This window comes from Schistocerca gregaria, unplaced genomic scaffold (genome assembly GCF_023897955.1).
Source record: "Schistocerca gregaria isolate iqSchGreg1 unplaced genomic scaffold, iqSchGreg1.2 ptg000509l, whole genome shotgun sequence".
Lineage (NCBI taxonomy): Eukaryota > Metazoa > Arthropoda > Insecta > Orthoptera > Acrididae > Schistocerca > Schistocerca gregaria.
The window spans coordinates 374,921-381,615 of record NW_026061911.1 but is presented as its reverse complement, the minus strand read 5'-3'; positions in this window follow the sequence as shown (position 1 = coordinate 381,615).

The window sequence follows — 6,695 nt, the reverse complement described above, 5'->3', positions numbered from 1 at the left end:
GCCTTGGACATGAGCTAGGACCTTAAGAATCTGCATGAAAGGAGGACTAGCAGCCGAGTTGCACGGGAGAATGTGAAAAGTGTTCATATGTAGTAAAAACCTGAGAAATCCGTCCGTTTTCGTCATTTGTTATCGAATCGACTTAAAGCCAGATCGTCACATTGGCCGCTCTTCTCTCTGAAACGGTTCTACTTATCGTCTGCAAAGCTATGTCGCGTGCTGCGGTATGCGGAGACACTAAAAGCACCATAGTAGAACACAGATGAAGCTTCTAAGTTGATGTAATAGCCAGTAAGAAGTAGTACAATTCAAGTTTTAGGTACTGATTATTTACTTTTTAGCTGGCATTGGTGCCTTGGACATGAGCTAGGATGTTAAGATTCTGCATGAAAGGAGGACTAGCAGCCGAGTTGAACGGGACAATATGAAAAGTGTTCATATGTAGTAAAAACCTGGGAAATCCGTCCGTTTTCGTCATTTGTTATCGAATAGCCTTAAAGCCAGATCGTCACTTGGCCGCTCTTCTCTCTGAAACGGCTGTACTTATCGTCTGCAAAGCTATGTCGCGTGCTGCGGTATGCGGAGACACTAAAAGCACCATAGTAGAACACAGATGAAGCTTCTATGATGATGCAATAGCCAGTAAGAAGTAGTACAATTCAAGTTTTAGGTATCGATTATTGACTTTTTAGCTGGCTTTGGTGCCTTGGACATGAGGTAGGACCTTAAGATTCTGCGTGAAAGGAGGACTAGCAGCCGCGTTGGATGGGAGAATGTGAATAGTGTTCATATGTAGTAAAAACCTGAGAAATCCGTCCGTTTTCGTCATTTGTTATCGAATCGACTTAAAGCCAGATCGTCACATTGGCCGCTCATCTCTCTGAAACGGTTGTCCTTATCGCCTACAAAGCTATGTCGCGTGATGCGGTATGCGGAGACACTAAAAGCACCATAGTAGAACACAGATGAAGCTTCTAAGTTGATGTAATAGCCAGTAAGAAGTAGTATAATTCAAGTTTTAGGTATCGATTGTTGACTTTTTAGCTGGCTTTGGTGCCTTGGACAAGAGCTAGGACCTTAAGATTCTGCATGAAAGGAGGACTAGCAGCCGAGTTGCACGGGAGAATGTGAAAAGTGTTCATATGTAGTAAAAACCTGAGAAATCCGTCCGTTTTCTTCATTTGTTATCGAATCGACTTAAAGCCAGATCGTCACATTGGCCGCTCTTCTCTCTGAAACGGTTGTACTTATCGTCTGCAAAGCTATGTCGTATGCTGCGGTAGGCGGAGACACTGAAACCACCACAGTAGAACACAGATGAAGCTTCTAATTTGATGTAATAGCCAGTAAGAAGTAGTACAATTCAAGTTTTAGGTATCGATTATTGACTTTTTAGCTGGCTTTGATGCCTTGGACATGAGCTAGGACCTTAAGAATCTGCATGAAAGGAGGACTAGCAGCCGAGTTGCAGGGAAGAATGTGAAAAGTGTTCATATGTAGTAAAAACCTGAGAAATCCGTCCGTTTTCGTCATTTGTTATCGAATCGACTTAAAGCCAGATCGTCACATTGGCCGCTCTTCTCTCTGAAACGGTTGTACTTATCGTCTGCAAAGCTATGTCGCGTGCTGCGGTATGCGGAGACACTGAAAGCACCATAGTAGAACACAGATGAAGCTTTTAAGATGATGTAATAGCCAGTAAGAAGTAGTACAATTCAAGTTTTAGGTATCGATTATTGACTTTTTAGCTGGCTTTGGTGCCTAGGACATGAGCTAGGACCTTAAGATTCTGCATGAAAGGAGGACTAGCAGCCGAGTTGCACGGGAGAATGTGAAAAGTGTTCATATGTAGTAAAAACCTGAGAAATCCGTCCGTTTTCGTCATTTGTTATCGAATCGACTTAAAGCCAGATCGTCACATTGGCCGCTCTTCTCTCTGAAACGGTTGTACTTATCGTCTGCAAAGCTATGTCGCGTGCTGCGGTATGCGGAGACTCTAAAAGCACCATAGTAGAACACAGATGAAGCTTCTAAGTTGATGTAATAGCCAGTAAGAAGTAGTACAATTCAAGTTTTAGGTATCGATTATTGACTTTTTAGCTGGCTTTGGTGCCTTGGACATGAGCTAGGACCTTAAGATTCTGCTTTAAAGGAGGACTAGCAGCTGAGTTGCACGGGAGAATGTGAAAAGTATTCATATGTAGTAAAAACCTGAGAAATCCGTCCGTTTTCGTCATTTGTTATCGAATCGACTTAAAGCCAGATCGTCACATTGGCCGCTCTTCTCTCTGAAACGGTTCTACTTATCGCTGCAAAGCTATGTCGCGTGCTGCGGTATGCGGAGACACTAAAAGCACCATAGTAGAACACAGATGAAGCTTCTAAGTTGATGTAATAGCCAGTAAGAAGTAGTACAATTCAAGTTTTAGGTACTGATTATTTACTTTTTAGCTGGCTTTGGTGCCTTGGACATGAGCTAGGATGTTAAGATTCTGCATGAAAGGAGGACTAGCAGCCGAATTGCACGGGACAATATGAAAAGTGTTCATATGTAGTAAAAACCTGAGAAATCCGTCCGTTTTCGTCATTTGTTATCGAATCGCCTTAAATCCAGATCGTCACTTGGCCGCTCTTCTCTCTGAAACGGCTGTACTTATCGTCTGCAAAGCTATGTCGCGTGCTGCGGTATGCGGAGACACTAAAAGCACCATAGTAGAACAGAGATGAAGCTTCTATGATGATGTAATAGCCAGTAAGAAGTAGTACAATTCAAGTTGTAGGTATCGATTATTGACTTTTTAGCTGGCTTTGGTGCCTTGGACATGAGGTGGGACCTTAAGATTCTGCGTGAAAGGAGGACTAGCAGCCGCGTTGGATGGGAGAATGTGAATAGTGTTCATATGTAGTAAAAACTTGAGAAATCCGTCCGTTTTCGTCATTTGTTATCGAATCGACTTAAAGCCAGATCGTCACATTGGCCGCTCTTCAATCTGAAACGGTTGTCCTTATCGCCTGCAAAGCTATGTCGCGTGATGCGCTATGCGGAGACACTAAAAGCACCATAGTAGAACAAAGATGAAGCTTCTAAGTTGATGTAATAGCCAGTAAGAAGTAGTATAATTCAAGTTTTAGGTATCGATTATTGACTTTTTAGCTGGCTTTGGTGCCTTGGACATGAGCTAGGACCTTAAGATTCTGCATGAAAGGAGGACTAGCAGCCGAGTTGCACGGGAGAATGTGAAAAGTGTTCATATGTAGTAAAAACCTGAGAAATCCGTCCGTTTTCGTCATTTGTTATCGAATCGACTTAAAGCCAGATCGTCACATTGGCCGCTCTTCTCTCTGAAACGGTTGTACTTATCGTCTGCAAAGCTATGTCGTATGCTGCGGTAAGCCGAGACACTAAAAGCACCATAGTAGAACACAGATGAAGCTTCTAAGTTGATGTAATAGCCAGTAAGAAGTAGTACAATTCAAGTTTTAGGTATCGATTATTGACTTTTTAGCTGGCTTTGGTGCCTTGGACATGAGCTAGGACCTTAAGATTCTGCATGAAAGGAGGACCAGCGTCCGAGTTGCACGGGACAATATGAAAAGTGTTCATATGTAGTAAAAACCTGAGAAATCCGTCCGTTTTCGTCATTTGTTATCGAATCGACTTAAAGCCAGATCGTCACATTGGCCCCTCTTTTCTCTGAAACGGTTGTACTTATCGTCTGCAAAGCTATGTCGCGTACTGCGGTGTGCGGAGACACTAAAAGCACCATGGTAGAACACAGATGAAGCTTCTAAGTTGATGTAATAGCCAGTAAGAAGTAGTACAATTCAAGTTTTAGGTATCGATTATTGACTTTTTAGCTGGCTTTGGTGCCTTGGACATGAGCTAGGACCTTAAGATTCTGCATTAAAGGAGGACTAGCAGCCGCGTTGCACGGGAGAATGTGAAATGTGTTCATATGTAGTAGAAACCTGAGAAATCCGTCCGTTTTCGTCATTTGTTATCGAATCGACTTAAAGCCCGATCGTCACATTGGCCGCTCTTCTCTCTGAAACGGTTGTACTTATCGTCTGCAAAGCTATGTGGCGTGCTGCGGTATGCGGAGACAATAAAATCACCATAGTAGAACACAGATGAAGCTTCTAAGTTGATGTAATAGCCAGTAAGAAGTAGTATAATTCAAGTTTTAGGTATCGATTATTGACTTTTTAGCTGGCTTTGGTGCCTTGGACATGAGCTAGGACCTTAAGATTCTGCATGAAAGGAGGACTAGCAGCCGAGTTGCACGGGAGAATGTGAAAAGTGTTCATATGTAGTAAAAACCTGAGAAATCCGTCCGTTTTCGTCATTTGTTATCGAATCGACTTAAAGCCAGATCGTCACATTGGCCGCTCTTCTCTCTGAAACGGTTGTACTTATCGTCTGCAAAGCTATGTCGTATGCTGCGGTAAGCGGAGACACTAAAAGCACCATAGTAGAACACAGATGAAGCTTCTAAGGTGATGTAATAGCCAGTAAGAAGTAGTACAATTCAAGTTTTAGGTATCGATTATTGACTTTTTAGCTGGCTTTGGTGCCTTGGACATGAGCTAGGACCTTAAGATTCTGCATGAAAGGAGGACTAGCACCCGCGTTGGATAGGAGAATGTGAAAAGTGTTCATATGTAGTAAAAACCTGAGAAATCCGTCCGTTTTCGTCATTTGTTATCGAATCGACTTAAAGCCAGATCGTCACATTGGCTGCTCTTCTCTATGAAACGGTTGTACTTATCGTCTGGAAAGCTTTGTAGCGTGCTGCGGTATGCGGAGACACTGAAAGCACCATAGTAGAACACAGATGAAGCTTCTAAGATGATGTAATAGCCAGTAAGAAGTAGTACAATTCAAGTTTTAGGTATCGATTATTGACTTTTTAGCTGGCTTTGGTGCCTTGGACATGAGCTAGGACCTTAAGATTCTGCATGAAAGGAGGACCAGCGGCCGAGTTGCACGGGACAATATGAAAAGTGTTCAGATGTAGTAAAAACCTGAGAAATCCGTCCGTTTTCGTCATTTGTTATCGAATCGACTTAAAGCCAGATCGTCACATTGGCCCCTCTTTTCTCTGAAACGGTTGTACTTATCGTCTGCAAAGCTATGTCGCGTACTGCGGTGTGCGGAGACACTAAAAGCACCATGGTAGAACACAGATGAAGCTTCTAAGTTGATGTAATAGCCAGTAAGAGGTAGTACAATTCAAGTTTTAGGTATCGATTATTGACTTTTTAGCTGGCTTTGGTGCCTTGGACATGAGCTAGGACCTTAAGATTCTGCATTAAAGGAGGAGTAGCAGCCGCGTTGCACGGGAGAATGTGAAATGTGTTCATATGTAGTAGAAACCTGAGAAATCCGTCCGTTTTCGTCATTTGTTATCGAATCGACTTAAAGCCCGATCGTCACATTGGCCGCTCTTCTCTCTGAAACGGTTGTACTTATCGTCTGCAAAGCTATGTCGCGTGCTGCGGTATGCGGAGACAATAAAATCACCATAGTAGAACACAGATGAAGCTTCTAAGTCGATGTAATAGCCAGTAAGAAGTAGTACAATTCAAGTTTTAGGTACTAATTATTGACTTTTTAGCTAGCTTTGGTGCCTTGGACATGAGCTAGGACCTTAAGATTCTGCATGAAAGGAGGACTAGCAGCCGAGTTGCATGGGAGAATGTGAAAAGTGTTCATATGTAGTAAAAACCTGAGAAATCCGTCCGTTTTCGTCATTTGTTATCGAATCGAATTAAAGCCAGATCGTCACATTGGCCGCTCTTCTTTCTGAAACGGTTGTACTTATCGTCTGCAAAGCTATGTCGCGTGCTGCGGTTTGCGGAGACACTAAAAGCACCATAGTAGAACACAGATGAAGCTTCTATGATGATGTAATAGCCAGTAAGAAGTAGTACAATTCAAGTTTTAGGTATCGATTATTGACTTTTTAGCTGGCTTTGGTGCCTTGGACATGAGCTAGGACCTTAAGATTCTGCATGAAAGGAGGACTAGCAGCCGAGTTTCACGGGAGAATGTGAAAAGTGTTCATATGTAGTAAAAACCTGAGAAATCCGTCCGTTTTCGTCATTTGTTATCGAATCGACTTAAAGCCAGATCGTCACATTGGCCCCTCTTTTCTCTGAAACGGTTGTACTTATCGTCTGCAAAGCTATGTCGCGTACTGCGGTGTGCGGAGACACTAAAAGCACCATGGTAGAACACAGATGAAGCTTCTAAGTTGATGTAATAGCCAGTAAGAAGTAGTACAATTCAAGTTTTAGGTATCGATTATTGACTTTTTAGCTGGCTTTGGTGCCTTGGACATGAGCTAGGACCTTAAGATTCTGCATGAAAGGAGGACTAGCACCCGCGTTGGATAGGAGAATGTGAAAAGTGTTCATATGTAGTAAAAACCTGAGAAATCCGTCCGTTTTCGTCATTTGTTATCGAATCGACTTAAAGCCAGATCGTCACATTGGCCGCTCTTCTCTCTGAAACGGTTCTACTTATCGTCTGCAAAGCTATGTCGCGTGCTGCGGTATGCGGAGACTCTAAAAGCACCATAGTAGAACACAGATGAAGCTTCTAAGTTGGTGTAATAGCCAGTAAGAAGTAGTACAATTCAAGTTTTAGGTACTGATTATTTACTTTTTAGCTGGCTTTGGAGCCTTGGACA